This window comes from Chrysemys picta, chromosome 7 (genome assembly GCF_011386835.1).
Source record: "Chrysemys picta bellii isolate R12L10 chromosome 7, ASM1138683v2, whole genome shotgun sequence".
Classification (NCBI taxonomy): Eukaryota; Metazoa; Chordata; order Testudines; family Emydidae; genus Chrysemys; species Chrysemys picta.
The window spans coordinates 59,647,754-59,666,547 of record NC_088797.1 but is presented as its reverse complement, the minus strand read 5'-3'; the positions used below and the strand labels follow the sequence as shown (position 1 = coordinate 59,666,547).

At 43.4% G+C, this 18,794-nt stretch overlaps 1 protein-coding gene and 1 long non-coding RNA gene across 8 annotated transcripts in view; one reads left to right on the top strand and one right to left on the bottom strand.

The window, feature by feature from the left end:
* MARCHF8 (membrane associated ring-CH-type finger 8) overlaps nucleotides 1-18,794 on the top strand; it is a 193,980-nt gene that overhangs the window by 15,049 nt on the left and 160,137 nt on the right. The window lies entirely within an intron of this gene.
* Nucleotides 7,884-13,359, bottom strand: LOC135972885 (uncharacterized). Its single transcript, XR_010589475.1, has 3 exons — nucleotides 13,109-13,359; nucleotides 9,267-9,337; nucleotides 7,884-8,435 (listed from the first exon to the last, which is right to left on the bottom strand). It is a non-coding gene; the product is annotated as an uncharacterized LOC135972885 (long non-coding RNA).

Sequence of the window (18,794 nt, the reverse complement as noted above, 5' to 3'; positions counted from 1 at the left end):
CCTGCAGCTGTATGCTTTATAAGATTTTCCAATTCCAGACAGACACTTTTTATCTCCTCTCGCTGCGCTCTCCATGTTTTGAGAGAGCTGTGACGAGATAAACTCAGGAGCCTTGCACCCTATCAGCTGAACAATGGCTGCTTGCTCTTTTCTCTTCTCTGCTCCACCCAAAGATGGTTGATAGATGTGTGTGATGTTGGCTGCTACTTTGAAGAGAAGGATTCTAGAGGTTGCATTTGAACCTGGATGTCTATAGTATGGTATAAGGAACTGTGATGGGTAATTTATAAGTATCTGCTTCTTTTGCTCAACTAGCAAAATACTAAAAATAATCCAGGTTGTATTTCCACCATTGACCCCTATTTATAAGCATTAATTTACAGCCATACTACCTCCCACTCAGAACTCATTTCATGTCATACGCTAAGCAAGGTCGGCTGGATCAATACTTGGAAGGGAAACCTCCAGGGAGAAAACAGGTGCTGTAAGAAGTGGTGTTGATAGCATTCTGCTGAGTGAGTGCCCAGCTCTAAGGCGTGCTAAGGGGGTGCTGTGATTTGGGTGAGAAGTAAAACCACATCCTTGATCACTTGTGCTCAATACAATTCCCTGGCATTTTTTTGTGGTTGCAAGAACCATGTTGTTATTAATCTTAGAGTCCTGGACATGATTTCAAAATTGAGTAATTTAAATTCTGCATTCCTTTATAAAACAAATTCCCTACTGTTTATATGGCTGTAGGGTTTTTTTTCTTCACTTAAGCTGTTGTGCAGTGTTGTTTTGTGCTGTTTTTAAACAGTTGTCATGTTTTACTCCAGAAGTAGCTACCTTTCCGGGTCAGCGAGAAGGGAACCCTGCCATTGGAGATGTTTAGCACCTTGTAGGACCCAAAGTTTGTTTATATGAAGGGTGATATATAAATGTAAGGTCATTGTTATTATCCTTATTGATACACATAGGAAACTGTCAAAGTCGTTGCAATGTGGAGATGCCACAAGACCTTGCAGGAAATGTTAGGAGATGTGCATGACACAGAATTGTTTCCTACCACTTTCTGTCTAATAGAATTTTGCAGGAATATTACACGTCTCAGCCTAGAGACTTTCACCACCACTACCATGTCACATCAAGAGGCACACAATGCCAATCACTGAACAGCATGTTTGCCTATAAAATATAGTAATGTCTTCCAAGACAGCAGTTTTATGTCAGCACATCTAGTAGCACAGTACTCCCTGTGCCTGCCATGGTACTAGGTACCATGGCAGGCACAGGTTCAGTCATGACTAGGGCCCTACCAAATTCACGGCCTTGAAAAACACATCATGGACTTTGAAATTTGGTGTCCCGCCATGAAATTTGTATAGTATAAGGTAAAAGCACACAAAAGACCATATTTGGTGGGGGAGACCAGCATTTCTCAAATTGGAGGTCCTGACGCAAAAGGGAGTTGCAGGGGGGTCGTAAGATTATTTTAGGGGGGTTGTGGTATTGCCACCCTTACTTCTGTGCTGTCTTTAGAGCTGGGTGGCCGGAAAGCGGCGGCTGTTGGGCGGTCATCCAGCTCTGAAGGAGGCGCCTCGCCAGCAGCAGTGCAGAAATAAGGGTGGCAATACCATACAATGCCACCCTTACTTCTGTGCTGCTGCCTTCAGAGCTGGGTGGTCGGAGAGTGGCAGCTACTGACCAAGGGCCCTGCTCTGAAGGCAGCAGTGCAAAAGTAAGGGTGGCAATACCATACTATGCCATCCTTACTTCTGCACTGTTGCAGGCGGTGGCGCTGCCTTCAGAGCTGGGCTCCCGGCCAGCAGCCGTTGCTCTCCAGCTTCCCAGCTCTGAAGGCAGCACCACTGCCAGCAGCAGCACAGAAGTAAGACTAGCAGTACTTCAACATCCTCCACCCCCTTCCAACTCCTTTTTGGGTCAGGATCCCTACAATTACAACACTGTGAAATTTCAGATTTAAATAGCTGAAATAATGAAATTAATGCTTTTTAAAACACCATGACCGTGAAACTGATCAAAATGGACCCTGAATTTGGTAGGGACTTAGTCATGACTTCACGGGAAGAATGCCACCTACTAAAGCATAAACACCACTTCCTGTAGCACCCTGGATTTTCCCTGGAGGTCCAGGAACTGACCAGCCATGGTGCTGGGAGAAAATGATTTTACATGCAGAAACAAACCCAAAAGATCAATTTTTGGTCATTTTTACATTGCAGGAGCACAGAAAAAACTGTATAGCACATCTCTGGAGTGAAACATGCCAGCTGTCTTAACCGTTCACAGCAAAAGTAATTGGTAGTCATTTCACTGGGAACTTTTATTTTGGTTCTGTAACACCAGACAATCAAGTTGTTGATTATCAGTTTTAAATCAACATTTCCTCATTTAAAATAAAGGTTAATCATTTTTTTAAACTTTATTTCCACTTTGCTTCTGTCAGTCTAATCCAGGTAGGAATTTATATTATGCACAGCATCGCATGTCTATGCTAATTTTAACAGGTTGTTCTGCTGTAAGAATGAGTGTATGCGGCATTGTTTGCTGCCCTACAAAAGTGCATTTGCTGGGCATCTCAGGCATGGGTCCCAGGGAATGTATTTTTCTGCTGTAGTCTTGAATGCTATCATTCTAAAAGTTCTAGCAGACACACAGGAGGTTTTCAAGGGACATTTTCCCCACAGTTAACAGAAATTTGGTTAAAAAATGTTTTAGAGCATTTCTCTCTCCTGTAAAATCAAATGATTTCTTAAAGTGTGTTGGTCATACCCTCACAAATATTTCTGATTTTCATAATATTGTGATCACTTGATCCAGGATGCTTCCTATCTTGGGACTTATTTAGCACTTAGCTCACTTCACTGGCTCTTGTCCAGACTAATTTAAAGCAAACTGCATCTATTAAGGGAGGAGGCGGAGAGGCTATCTCTAAAGGTAATAGATTTTCAAAATGTGTTATTCCAGTCCATGTAAGTGGCATGGTCATGATCCTGGATCCTTTCCAGACTTTGCCTGTCTGTGAAATCCCCATTAATCTTCCTTAACTGCCCTGTGGATGCACAGTAGCAACCAAAAATCCACTCCACCACTGGAGCTTTCTTTCTATCACAACCTTCTTTCTGAACCTGGTTGTCTGACAAAATATTGCTCTCTCATTGCCTACTGTGAGGGGTCGTGGGAAGTTATCCTGGGTACCAGCTGATGTGTGTCTAACTTCAGAAAAGATTTGCTAAAAACTATCAGGCACCTAAGCAGTAGGGAAATGGAGTTCTCTAGATTTTGGTGATATAGCATGTGAATGATTTTTGATGGACTTGGACCCAAAGTATGTAAGCATGTGTGGGTGGGTGTACACATAGGTACATAGGCACTCTCACAGTTCTATGGTATTTCTCTAAATCCCTGATATATTTGTATTGGTGTATGTGGCTGATTTTGTTAATGTTATGGCTGAAGTTTAAGGAAACCTATCTATTACCTCTTACAAAGGCCTAGGCTGCTAGATGAGTTTTCTGTGAGCTCGGAGAAATATTTGTTTGCTGAGTTGTACTGTATTTTGAAACCTGAAGTCCAGCAGGGATCAGCCGTATCACTCACTGTGAAGTATGGGTTGCTGCAGTGAGACTGCGAATTAAACTAAAAAGGGTGAGGGGTGAGAAGAATTTAAGTGAACACAGGCCTTTCTTGGAAATGTATGAAGGCGTTAACTAAAATGTATACATAGCCACATATTAGTTTCATTGTCGCAGGCAGTGGTTATTTTAGGTACAGTGGAGATGAATAGCTTCATTGTAGATTTGAGTAAGGAATGCTTTGTCTATGAGGCTCAGTCATGTCAGTTTCTTATTTTCTTATAGCATAGAAGCACAGTTTGTAGAGAGTAAGGGGAAAATGACATGAATGTTTCCCCTCTCTTACTTGGAGGAATAACTGAGTAATGAAAGGAAATGTGTTTGTGCTGAGGTGTCAGAACGTAGTCACTGTTGGTACATGGTGGTGTCAGCGTTCATTTGTGGGACTGGCCTGAGGAAAACTCTGGCTGTTTGTCCCAGTTCTCTGTGCTGTTGGGTGCCTGGTATTAAAAAATACAGCAGGAACACTTGAGAGAGGAAGAAATCATACAGGTTTTGTTTCTTTCTTTCATAGGCTTCAAATCAGGCTGCAGTTTGTTTGGGATTACCTATAATATGGAACTCTATGGAAATAATTTTATTCATGGCACCCTTGGAAACTGAACTCTGGCTGAAGGCTTTATAGAGCGTGAATAATAATAGCACGAAACAGGGATTATTAAACTCCTCCTAGTACAGACCACATCTTAACAGTGGGATTCATGAGAGACATCACCTCTCTCTTTATCAATCGCATCTGCTCCATGTTCAGCTACAGCAATTACTTACATGGCCATGGATGGTATTAGGAAGCACTTAAGATATGTGTAGGTATTTTTCACTATTTGTATTACAGTAGCATACTTGGAGGCCCCAAACAAGATTAGGGCTTCATTGTACTATGTGCTTTACATACATAGAATCGCACGACTGGAAGGGACCTTGAGAGGTCTTCTAGTCCAGTCCCCTGCACTCATGGCAGGACTAAGTATTAGCTAGACCATCCCTGACAGGTGTTTGTCTAACCTGCTCTTAAAAATCCCCAGTGATGGAGATTCCACAATCTCTCTAAGCAATTTATTCCAGTGCTTAACCACCGTGACAGTTAGGAAGTTTTCCCTAATATCCAACCTAAATTGCCTTTGCTGTATTTTAAGCCCATTACTTCTTGTCCTATTCTCAGAGGTTAAGGAGAACAATTATTCTCTCTCTTCCTTTTAGCAACCTATTATGTACTTAAAAACTATCATCATGTCCCCTTCCCCTTCTCTTCTCTACTAAACAAACCCAGTTTTTTCAATCTTCCCTCATAGATCATGTTTTCTAGATCTTTAATCATTTTTGTTGCTCTTCTCTGGACTTTCTCCAGTTTGTCCACATCTTGTCTGAAATGTGGCGCTCAGAAGGGGACGCAATACTCCAGTTGAGGCCTAATCAGCACAGAGTAGAGCGGAAGAATTACTTCTCTTCTCTTGCTTACAACACTCCTGCTAATACATCCCAGAATTAGGTTTGATTTTTTTTTTTTAAACAGTGTTACGCTGTTAACTCATATTTAGCTTGTGAACCACTAAGACCCCCAGATCCCTTTCCACAGTACTCCTTCCTAGACAGTCATTTCCCATTTTGTTTGTGTGCCGCTTTTTGTTCCTTCCTAAGTGGAGTACTTTGCATTTGTCCTTATTGAATTTCATCCTATTTACTTCAGACCATTTCTCCAGTTTGTCCAGATCATTCTTAATTTTAATCCTATCCTCCAAAATGCTTTCAAACCCCTCCCCCAAGCTTGGTATTGTCCGCAAACTTTATAAGTGTAATCTCTATGCCATTATCTAAATCACTGATGAAGATATTGAACAGATCCAGACCTGCAGGACCCCACTCTTTATGCCCTTCCAGCTTGACTATGAGCTACTGATAACTACTCTCTGGGAATGGTTTTCCAACCAGTTATGCACGCACCTTATAGTAGCTCCATCTCGGTTGTGTTGCCCTAGTTTGTTTATGAGAAGGTCATGTGAAACAGTATCAAAAACCTTACTAAAGGAAAGTTCTACCATATCTACCACTTCCTCAAGGCTTGTTACCCTGTCAAAGAAAGCTATTAAGTTGGTTTGACTCAATTTGTTCTTGACAAATCCATGTTGACTGTTACTTATCACCTTATTATCTTCTAAGTGTCTGCAAATTGATTGCTTAATTATTTGTTTTGTTATCTTTTGGGGTACTGAAGTTAAACTGACTGGTCTGTACTTCCTCAGGTTGTCCTTATTCCCCTTTTTATAGATTGGCACATTATTTGTCCTTTTCCAGTTTTCTGGAATCTCACCCATCTTCCATTACGTTTAGAAGATAATCGCGAATGGCTCAGATATCTCCTCAGTAAGCTCTTTGAGTATTCTAGGATGCATTTCGTTAGGCCCTGGTGACTTGAAGACCTTTAACTTGTCTAAGTAATTTTAACTTGTTCTTTCCCTGTTATAGCCTCTGATTCTACCCCATTTTCACTGGTATTCATTATCTTAGAGGTCCAATCACTGCTAATCTTTTTGATGAAAACTGAAACAAAAAAGTCGTTTAGCACTTCAGCCATTTTCTGTTATGAGTAAAGAGACAATCTCTTCCCTGAAGAGATTACATTCTAAAAAAGATAAGACAGGCCAGGGACTGAAGCACAGAGAGATCACATAACCTGCCCTATGGAAACACAACTAGCTCACATTTTAAGCCAGACTGTCTGTCTATAATGAGTGCTAAGTGGGTTTTAAAACATGTTAATTAGCATGTCTTAGTTGTGCTTCATAGGTCCTATACAACTGAACATTTCCAATTCCATTCACAAGAATCTCTGCGCTAATCATCACCCTGCCCTTCTCCTGTTGCTAAACAAATGGGGTTGTTCCAGTTAGATCCCAGGTAGATGGATGGGAGGTCCTGGGTGGCATCCCAGGATGGTAAAAGTTAAGAACTACAACACTAGAGAACAAAGGAACAAACAGTGTACAGCACTCACTATTCAAATGACCTTCACTAACAGTTACCACCACTTTGTGAATTCTGACACATTGTGGTATTTCCAGGGGTGAAAGTAATAATAAATTCTTATCGATATGGGGACCAGCTCTGGCCCCCGGAAGGGGTGGGGCATCAGGCGAAAGGGATGTGGCTGGGGTGGGGGTGGGGGTCAGCCTTCCCCAGCCAGCCCATCTGCGCTGCCTGGCTCCTGCTCTCCAGGGCTTTGGTGGCGATTTAAAAGGGCCTGGGGGGCTCCGGCCACTACTGTGGTGGCGGCGGCCAGGAGCCTTGGGCCCTTTTAAATTGCCGGCCCTGGGGAAGGGGCAACAATGTTAAAGCGCTGTGGCAGTACTTTAACGTCATTGCCCCTTTTGCCTTCCCTGTAGGCCCTGCTGGTAGGGGCAGCGACATTAAAGCGCTGCCACGGTTCCCTCCCCGCCCTCCCCCCCCCCCCCCCATCAGTATTTCCCTGTACTTAAACTAGGAAGTAACACTGACCTCAGGGATTGTGGTGTGTTAACTTCTGGTAAATGTCAGTTTATAAATGGAAACCCCTGCAAATCCATCTGTACAAGGATGTCAATTGTCTTTAAAAAGATAAATAAGAATCGGCCAAGTTTACAGATGCGGAAATTGAGGCACAAACAGCAACTTGCCCAGAGTCACACAGTATGTTTGTGGTAGAGCCAGGAATAGAACCCAGGAGTCCTGATGCCCTTTCCCCTTTTGCTGTACATTTGAACCTTTGAAAAGACTTGACTCAGGCGTGTCCAGTTGTCATATTATGTCAATTCAAATAATGTAATTTGTCGCTAGTTCATCACATGAATTTAAAGACTTATTGTTGTGATGGCAAAATCTAGAATTTCTTTAGATTTACAAGAATGTAGGTAGTAATCTAAACGTGTAGAAAGGTGCCTTTAAGCTGAAATAGGCTATGTGTTTAAATCAAAGTCTGGATTTACCTCAGACATGTAATTTTGGAAATTTCCTGTTTGTCTGGAGATGGGGAGACACATTAGAATTTCATGCTTCTCAAAAGTAGGCTATAAAAGTGTTCAAACAATGGCATATTCTCCTTACCCCTGCTTTGGGGAAATATTTAAGTCTGTTAGCATTTGAACAATTGTGAAGGAGGTTGCTTAGGCTCCTGTTGTTTGTAAGTAGCTTTAACAAACATTATCGCCTGTTGTAATAAAAATAAGTGATGTAACAGAGTATTTTCCTAAAAATACATCATTGTTAGCTGTGTACAATACAGAATGTGAGCTGTGTTGGCATTAAAACAATAATGAGATTGTTTTGTCTTGTCAGTATCTTCAGTTATAAATATTTACACTGTGTTTAAAAAAGACAAACTTTCAGTTTTCCCTGTAAATTGATGCATTTGTTTTAAAATTCTTCATTAGTTTTGTAAGATCAGTGCACAGCAAACACCCAGAGCTATTTCCTCTGGGTTACACAATTTTTCATTTAACTCTTCACAGATTATGGTGGAGGAGGGGAAATAAATTAAAACTAGACGTAGACGTTGCTGTGCTGTATCATGTGACCTCCTATGTCAAGTTAAAAGTTTGCATGCAAATTTCCTTTACTAGTCCGTAAGTATTACTGGCAAGGGACATTCCCACCTTGAATCATTTGATTAAAGGAAATTGTATTTGAAGTTGCAGAGTCTCTTCCCGAGGTGGCAAACTTGATCATTTGGAAGGGAAATGAGCACTTTTGGTTTAGATGTTCTGAGGTCCTTTTCACTGTAGTGAGGTCTCTAAAAGTTCTCTTTCCCGACCTTTGTTTCTGTTCCTGAAAGAAGAAATATTATTCAGTTGGATTGTGACAGCCTATAGGGGAATCATAATCTCTCTTTGCATGTGTGCTCTCTCTCTCTCTACCCAACCTGCCGAATGACTGAGGGATTGCACTCCCGCAGTGTGTATTGACCCAGTTCCTCTTTCTCCTTTGCAGCCTTGCATTTATTTTCTTTGGTTTTATTCAGCCACAGCCAGAGTGCTTTGATCAACCTCTCCCATCCTGGGCCTTTGCTTGATTATGACTTGGAATGATGTTTCATGTCACTTCCCACAAACTCTCATCCACCTCCCTTTTCCCCCCCAGTCAGTGCCAGCTGGAAGGTCCTGCTTGAGAACAATGTAAGAGGCTTCCCACCCCACCAGGCCTGGATGCTTGAGCCCCTAATTCCCATTGCCCCTTGTGTGGCAGTGACTGGCACTAGCTTGTCCTATTGATCTTTTATGTATTATTTGTGAACCAAGGCTCAAGAATACCCCAGTATTTCTTCTTAAACCAAACAGAAAGCTGTTAATAGAACACAGGTTATATAGTAGCATGTTGATCCTGAGCAGCTTGAAATGGGTGATATTGGATTCAAGCAAATGGAGATATAATTACTGGCAATCAACATAGCTTCATGGAAACTAGGCCTTGTCAATCAAACTTCATATCATTCTATGACCAGGTTAAAAGTTTGCTTGATAAAAGTAACTGTGTTGGCATAATAGACTTCTGCAAGAGTTAGCATTGCACAACAATCTGATTAAAGAATTAGCACAATATAGAATCAATATGGCACATATTAAACGGATTATAAATTGGCTGATTGATCTCCAGCTGTACCTGGAGCTGTTAGTGGAGTCCCACAGGGATCAGTTCTCTGCCCAATATCATTCAATATTTTTACCAACGATCTGGAAGAAAATATGAAATTGTTGTTGATGAAGTTTGCAGATTATACAAAGTTTGGTAGTGTGGTAAATAATGACATAGTCATTGGTGGGTACGGTTACCATATTTGAACTTTCAAAAAAGAGAACACTCTATGGGGGGGGGAGCGGTAGCCCCACCTCCTATCCACTCCCTCCCACTTCCAGCCCCCTGACTGCCGCCCACAGAACCCCCAACCCATCCAACCCCCCTGCTCTTTGTCCTCTGATCGCCCCCTCCGGGACCCCTGCCCCTAACGGCTCCCCGGGACCCCACTCCCTATCTAAGCCTCCCTTCTCCTTATCCCTGACTGCCCCCTCCTGAGACCTCCCCACCCTAACTGCCCCCCTAGGACTCCACCCCCTACCTGTCCCCTGACTGTCCCGACTCCTATTCATACTCTCGCCCCCTGAAAGCCCCACCCCCCCGAACCCCGGCCCATCCAACCCTCCCTGCCCCCTGATTGCCCTGACCCCTCTCCACACCCCTGCCAGCCACCCCCAGGAACCCCCAACCCATCCAACCCCACCCCCGCTCCCTGTCCCCTGACTGCCCCGCTCCCTCTCCACACCCCCGCCCCGGATGGGGGGGCCCCCCCAGAACTCCCCACAATCCAACCCCCCTGTTCCCTATCCCCTGACTGCCCCCCAGGACCCCTTGCCCCTTCTCCAACCCCCCCAGCCCCCTTACCGTTCCGCTCAGACCAGCGTGTCTGGCTCCATCTGGAGCCAGACACGCTGCCGCAGACATGCTGCTGCGCTCCCCTGTGGAGCGCACAGCCCCGCCCCCTCAGAGCGCTGCCGGCACGGCACGCTGAGGCTGTGGGAAAGCAAGAGAGGGGCTCTGGCTGCTGGAGGCCCCAATGCGAGCGTATCAATCCGGCCTGTCCGCTCTGGTAGCTGCGCCGCGCTCTGCATTGGGAGGGAAATCCCACACCTTTTTAGATTTTTACAAAGTCCTCCCGGAGGGCTATTTAAAACCCCAAAATCCAGACATGTTTGAGATAATCCGGACGTATGGTAACCCTTTTGGTGAGGTGGTAAATAATGACAGGTCTCTGATCCAGATCAGTCTGGATTGTTTGGTAAACTGGGTGCAATAAAACATGTTTTTACAAATGCGAGGTCATACATCTAGGAGCAAAGAACATAGGCCATACATACAGGATGGGGAACTGTATCCTGGAAAATAGTGACTCTGAAAGGGGCTTTGGAGGGTCATGGTAGATAACCATCTGAACATGAGGTCCCAATGCAGTGCTGTGGCTAGGAGGGCTAATATGATCCTTGAATGTACTATAAACAAAGGGATATCAAGTAGGGACTACCTCTGTATTTAGCAATAGTGAGACCACAGCTGGCATACAGTGTCTCGCTCTGGTTTCAACACTTTCAAAATGATGTTGAAAAATTGGAAAGGATTCAGAGAGCTACAAGATGAATTGAGTCTGGATGAAACTGAAGGCAAGCTGAACTGACCACAGAACTCTCGTTAGTTTCATCAGGGCTGGGCAATCTGTAGGTGCATGAGCAAAGGTCTGAGCCTTTGGTAGTGGGTGTCTCACAGGGAAAATAGAATGTAGGGGGAGGAGGGCTGAGTTACTGGGATTACTGCTACCCTGACCCCCAATTTAAAGCTTTGCATTATTTGTTGTGAATCCTTCTTTGGCAATATATTTATTACAAAAGACAGTAGACTTCAGTAATCTGTGGCAGCGGAAATTTGTGGGGGAGGAGAGAGGACACTAGTGCCTCACCAATGGAAATACTAATGTGGGGATGGATTTATGTTTTCCTTCCCCACTGCTCTCATGGAGGCGAGAGCAGGATCCAGCTATGTTCCCAGCCGCACGCATACACAGGGGATGGAGACAAGAGTGGAAGCTGGAGTGGCCATTGCGCACATTAAATCAGACCAGTTGTTGGGAAGCTGGTAGGACTCCCCAGTCTCTCTTTCCATCCACCATAGGACCTGATGGAGATACCTGGCCCAGGGGAGGGGTAGGAACACATACACCAGCTGACGGGGAGGGGGGGGAGGCGAGGCGAAGGATGGGACAGGCACTGCCACCTGGGAGCACCAGCCACCCAAGAACTGCTATAGGAACGGCAGTTGAAACTACCAGGGTGCTCCATCCCAGCCTGGAGCCAGCTGCCCAGCCCCCCATGTTCAGCAGCTCCCCTTGCTCCCCCTCTTATTCATCAGTTCCACCCCCCCATCCCCATCTCCTTTCACAAGGTAATTCCTCCCTCTCCCTTAAACAGTAAGTTAACAGGTCGTAATAAAAAAGGATAATCTACAGTGGTCACCATTAAAATCTTTCCTATTGTGCCTTTGTAGGTAGATAACATTCTACCACAATATTCACAAACTCCCCTGTAATTGGAATAGGGAAAAGAGTGAATGCTGCAGTTACATTAATTATTTGCAAAGGCATTATTTAGTGAAGACCGCTATAATTAACTGGTTTAAAAAACAGCTTCTCTAAAGTGTATGGGCCAAGCCTGCTCCCAGCTCCTGCATGCAGCCCCTTGATTTCAATGGCAGGATTTGCCTCTGGAAATTCAGTTATCCCTAGTCCGCTGTAATCCACCCTGTTGAGCTCTTGCATGCCATGTATATTTGATTTACATTCACTAGATAAATTGTGAAGTGTTTATTTTAAAATAACATCTAAAAATGCTCTTGTGAAAGCTCATTGAAATAACTTGGAGGGATTTTGTTTAAACCTACAAAGTTTAGTGTTGAGGTTTTAGTAGCTATTCTGAAGCTTGTTTTGCCAAAACATTGCTGATCAAGTGGTGTGTGTGGGTGTGTGTGTGTGTGTGTGTGTGTGTGTATGTATAAATATGAAAGTGATAGTCTGCCCTTTTCTACTGCCTTTCATTTGACAATCTGCATGCACGCTAATCAAGCTTTACTCTTTCCTAGTTAAACAAGGAAGGGGTACACAGAGAATCTCATCACCCACAACCACTGAACTGCAGCCACTTGTGTGGTGGAACATGGCAGCCATTAAACAGTGTAGAGCACCACTACACAACAGATATTAGGACATGCAATGAAGGTGTTCAGGCTCCTTTCCCACTCTGAACTTTAGGGTACAGATGTGGGGGCCTGCATGAAAACTTCTAAGCTTAACTACCAGTTTAGATCTGGTCCGCTTCCACCACTCCCAATGTGCTAATTCCCTTCCCTGGGTAGCCTTGAGAGACTCTTCACCAATTCCCTGGTGAGTACAGATCCAAACCCCTTGGATCTTAAAACAAGGAGAAATTAATCATTCCCCCTCCTTTCTCCCACCAACTCCTGGTGGATCAAGATCCAACCCCCTTGGATCTAAAAACAAGGAGAAATTAATCATTCCCCCTCCTTTCTCCCACCAACTCCTGGTGGATCAAGATCCAACCCCCTTGGATCTAAAAACAAGGAGAAATTAATCATTCCCCCTCCTTTCTCCCACCAACTCCTGGTGGATCAAGATCCAACCCCCTTGGATCTAAAAACAAGGAGAAATCAATCAGGTTCTTAAAAAGAAGGCTTTTTTAATTAAAGAAAAAGGTAAAAATCATCTCTGTAAAATCAGGATGGAAAATAACTTTACAGGGTAATCAAACGTAAAGAGCCCAGAGGAACCCCCTCTAGCCTTAGATTCAAAGTACAGCAAACAGAGGTAAACACCCTAGTAAAAGGTACATTTACAAGTTGAGAAAACAAAGCTAAAACTAACACGCCTTGCCTGGCTGTTTACTTACAAGTTGGAAATATGAGAGACTTGTTCAGAAAGATTTGGAGAACCTGGATTGATGTCTGGTCCCTCTCAGTCCCAAGAGCGAACAACCCCCAAAAACAAAGAGCACAAACAAAAGCCTTCCCCCCCACCAAGATTTGAAAGTATCTTGTCCCCTTATTGGTCCTTTGGGTCAGGTGTCAGCCAGGTTACCTGAGCTTCTTAACCCTTTACAGGTAAAAGGATTTTGGAGTCTCTTGCCAGGAGGGATTTTATAGTATTGCACACAGGAGGGTTGTTACCCTTCCCTTTATAGTTACGACAGAAGGAGAAAACCATCTCTATTTGTGGGGATGGGGTGCAGTGAGGTCAAAGGTAATTACTTGAGTTAGAAATTGGTTAGGATGCAGTTGTTAATATCTCTTCTCTTAAATGCACCATGAGATCATAATGGATTATGAGTAGTCAAGACGTTGAGTTTTAAATTTCACCCCCTAACTTCGCACTGGGACATTGGTTCAGTACTGACTTAGAAGGAAGAATGGCACTTCCCAGAGTAGCTGGGTGTTCCTTGGTGGAACATATCAAATACTGATAAGGCCCAACCCTGCTTAGCTCAAGAGCTGGCAGAATCGGAGCTCAGAGTGATATGTCTGCAGCCTTGTTTTGTGCAGTAACATTACACCCTGTTCAGAGCAAGGCTTTAAACACTTATATGAATCATGCAAAATCCGTTCTATCAGAGTCACTTATTCAGGAGCGTCTCATGGCACTGACCAGGCAAGTTCTGATGAAAAGTGGAGATGCAGTGATGGGTGTCCAGGTGATGGAGCAAACAGTGCCCTTTGAAGATGGATTCTAAAATCATGTGGAGCAGGTAGAGAGCTGCTGACTGGCATAAAAAACAAAATGTATGTATGAGTGTCGGAACATTATTCTGTCTAAGACCCACTCTGAGTGTCTGTTAGAAATTCCTGATACACAAGGTCTGCTGAGAATGGAATTTCAACCTTACCTCTGAATTTCCTTTTGCTTGTGAGTTAGACTGTATTTTTGAGAGATCATTTTTAGTATTCATAAAAGCTGTCCTGTAAATAAGTACAGAGGGACATCTGAAAATGTGTATTATCCCAGCAGAGTACAATTATCTTGAGTGAACTGATGCTCATTGAGGTAGCGTATGTGTGTGTGTGGACAGTGCTTAGTTAGTGCATTGTGGATACCACGGGAATCTCAATAATGGTCACTGCTCTGTTCATTATATAGTACAGTTGCAATTAGTGACTTTATAAAACAAATAATGTGTAAACCTAAGGGACCATTGTGACGGGTTGGATCACAGAAACCCCCTTGGGAGCTGCCACCCGATGTGCAAAGACTACCCCTGCTTCTGTTTTCCCTGCCAGCTCAGGACTCCAGCACCCTGTCTTGCTGAGCCAGACACTCCCGTCTGGCTCCAGACACAGATCCAGGGTCTGAATCTCCTGTCCCAAAGCTGCAAGTTTACCTAAAAACAGCTCACAGAAGTGCGCTTGTCTTTAGCACTCAGATGCCCAACTCCCAATGGGGTCTAAACCCAAATAAATCCGTTTTACCCTGCATAAAGCTTATGCAGGGCAAACTCATAAATTGTTCGCCCTCTATAACACTGATAGAGAGATATGCACAGTTGTTTGCTCCCCCAGGTATTAATACATACTCTGAGTGAATTACTAAATAGAAAGTGATTTTATTAAATACAGACAGTAGGATTTAAGTGGTTCAAAGTAGTAACAGACAGAACAAAGTAAGTCACCAAGCAAAATAAAATAAAATGCGCAAATCTATGCCTAATCAAACTGAATACAGATAATCTCACCCTCAGAGATGCTTCAGTAAGTTTTTTCTCAGACTGGACTTCTTCCAGGCCTGGGCACAATTCTTTCCCCTGGTACAGCTCTTGTTGCAGCTCAGGTGGTAGCTAGGGGATTCTTCATGATGGCTCCTCTCCTTCTCTGTTCTCTTCCCCCCCCTTTATATATCTTTTGCATAAGGCGGGAACTCTTTGTCTCTCTGGGTTTCCACCCCCCCTCACTGGAAAAGCACCAGGTTAAAGATGGATTCCAGTTCAGGTGACATGATCACATGTCACTGCAAGACTTCATTACTCACTTGCCAGCACACACATATACAGGAAGACTCACAGGTAAATACAGCCATCTGCAGACAATGGGAGTCATCAAGATTCCAAACCATCATTAATGGTCCACACTTTACACAATTACAATAGGCCCTCAGAGTTACATTTTATATTTCTAGTTTTAGATACAAGAGTGGTACATTTATACAAATCAGATGATCACACTCAGTAGATTATAAGCTTTGTAATGATACCTTACAAGAGACCTTTTGCGTGAGGCATATCCCAGTTACTTACATTCACTTATTACCGTATTTTCTCTAAAACTATCTCAGTTACATTATATTGACTTATTATCAAGTTTTTATAAAACCATATAGACTGCACAACGTCACAACCATAATGCTTCCTTTATTTCTTTGTTGTTAGAACTCCGAACAACTGATTTGATGGGGGCTGTTGTTTAAGCAAACACAGAGCCTGATTCTATGAGGTTGAATTCAGGTGGAGCTGAGCGCTCTGAGATTTGGGCCCATAGTTTAACAATGCAATAGTGCAAACGGATAAGCAGTGTTTGTTTTCTAACAAACTGTTTTGTCTAACACAATCATACTCCAGCTTTGAATAGAATCAGTTAGGTTGGCAGACATTTTTGGTGAGTTCTCTAGTGTCTCGATATCTACTATATATATTTATCTCTATGACATGTAGTCCATACCCATATAATAGTGGCAGAGTTGACTTCATTGTTCCTAATTGCTCCTTAAAATTGTTCGAAGAAAAACATTAGCCCTCTGGCAAGGAAACTTTTATTTTTAGGCTAGTAGCAAGTGGGGGAAAAAAGGGGAACTGAGAAAAATTAATATCAACAAGCTGCAAAGTTTCGACTGAACTAGTACAGTATGAACTAGTACAGCAGTATGTGCTCTGTTAAAGTGGTGTAAATCCAGATTAACGCCACAAACTTCAATTGCACTACTCCAGATTAGCACAACAGAATCTGGAGCACTCAGCTCTTGGCCATTTACAATAAATAGAAACACCACCATAGACAGGGTGGGGTAGGGAGAGAGAGAAAAGTGTTTTCTTTTTTTCCTAATTTTAAACTTCTGGAATAGAAAATAGATTTATTTTTCATATTTGCAACTGGATGATGAGCCCATGAGCTTTGATAATAAGCCTTTATCTGTGCTGCTAATGAAATACTGATTAAGCTACACTAAAACAAAATAAAATGTAGATGCAAGATCCTCTTTTTGAGAATGCACGTCTGTTATCTCTGGAAAAGATTATTTAAGATACATTCGTGAGGGAGGAGTTCTGAGAAGCTCAAAACAAAATGTGCAAACTGGTACAAGAACTAACTAGTAGGGTTTGGTATGGCAGCATAAATTGCATTTGTAGCCTATAGAAAGTAGGCAAATATCTTATTCAGTTGAAACTGCAAACTAGGTAAACAAAGTAACAACCCAAGCAGGAACATGGCCAGGTCACTCTGTTCTGGAAAATGTCAGGGGACTCCTAACACTCACAAGTGCTCAAGATTTCACCATCAACACCTTCACTAGAACAGTGCCACCAACACTATGTTGACAGATTGATTCACTTCAGACTGGGAAGGAGGGATGCCAGTTGCTGAATACTTCACCTATTTCTTTAGCAGGCTGGGGGCTCCGATGCAAGGGTCCTATTGACCAGGGTTCGTCCTGCTTAACAGGTGAAATTTGGCAAGATCACTGCCCATGGTTATGTCACTGAATGCATTTGAGGGACACTGTCACCTAAAATAAAATAAATCACATTATATCTTTTCTTTTGTTATGCAACACATTAAATTATTCAAACAGGTTTTTACAAAGTCTAATTCACTTACCACAATTTATGCACTTTTTTTTTTTTTTAATGAAATTTGACTAGTTTCAAGTCACATTCACTCTCACATTTTCATGCAGGAATACAGTGCTGCAATAATCAGATTGCAAACACTGCAGGAGAATGTTTATTTGTTGGAAATAATCCCATAAGAATTGCCATACCAGATCAGACTAGTGGTCCATCTAGTGCAGTATGCTGCACCAATGGTGGCCAGTGCTAGATGTGTTGAAGGAAGGTGCAACAAACCCTGCAGTAGGCAATTATGGAATAAACTCCGCATAGGAGAAATTTCTTCCTAATCCCTGACGAAGTGGGTATTCACCCACAAAAGCTTATGCTCCAATACATCTGTTAGTCTATAAGGTGTCACAGGACTCTTTGTTGCTTCCTAATCCCTATTAGTTGGAAGCAGTCATGTCCTGAAACATGGTGGTTTACAGCTCTTACAAAATTAAGGTTTTAAAATAGTTTTTAATGCTTACTTTTGTAAAGCCTGGCCCTTTATTTTTAATCCTTCTAAACTCTTGACCTCAATTATATGTTGTGACAATGAGTTCCACAGGCCAGTTGTGCATTGTGTGGAAAAAGTATTTCCTTTGGAATTTAAAGTTTTCATTTGAATTCAAGGGAAAAACGGTACTGAAAATATTTCTGTGGACCTTCACTGTAAGAGCAGTTTAAAAATATACATATATATTACACCTTCTACACATTTTGACCAGTGTTCCTTTAAATTGGAAGTATCTGTGTAAATCTGCTGACAATGCCACTACAGTGTCAATGCCATCAATGGAAACGTGTCATGTAGTAGGAGAATGTGGTGGTGTGTTTGTATTATTTCAATTGCCTATTCAGAGAGCTTAGTTTACATTGTACATCTTTGCCTGAAACTGGATCCCCTTAGTTAACACACTTCTAGAAAGGAAGACATTGTCTTTTTGAAGTACTATACTCACCCAGGCCTGTGAAGGGATTCCTGGCGAAAAGGAACTCTGCCTTCAAACTAGCACGTCAGATCAACAGGGGAAAGCACCCCGAAATTGGGAAAAATAGGGTTACCATTCGTCCGGATTTACCCGGACATGTCCTCCTTTTTGTGCTAAAAATAGCGTCCGGGGGGAATTTGTAAAGCACTCACAATGTCCGGGATTTCCCCCTCCCCCGGCACAGCAGAGCGAGCGGCTGGGAGGGCTGCAGGAAAGTCCCGGGCTGGACTCCGGAGCAGCTGGAGAGGAGCTCCGCCCTGCATTCTGAGCAAGTGTCTCAGCACAAAGTGCAGCCCTCCCCTTTTGCAACTGGGAGCGGTTTCTGCCATGCAGCGTAGCAAAACGGGAGCGAGAGCACTTTGTGCTGATACAAGGGCAGCTCTCCCCTGCAACCCGGTCCGGACCAGGGACCGGGTTTTGTTGTGCAGGGCCAGGGACCGGGTTTTGTTGTGCTGGGGAGCTTAGCCACGTGTCCGGCTCGCACAGAGCCCAACACCCTGTTCTGAGCAGCAGGGTAAGGGGGGGCAGGAGAAGGGGCAGGGAGGTTCTGGAGGGGGCAGTCAAGAAACGGGGGGGGCTTTTTGGGGGGAGTGGAGAAAGTTTTGGGCAGTCAGGGTACAGGTAGGGGGTGGGGTTCTGGAGGGCAGTTAGGAGCAGGGGTCCCAGGAGGGGGCAGTCAGGGGACAAGGAGCGGGGGGGGTAGCGGGCTGGGAGTTCTGGGGGGGAGCTGT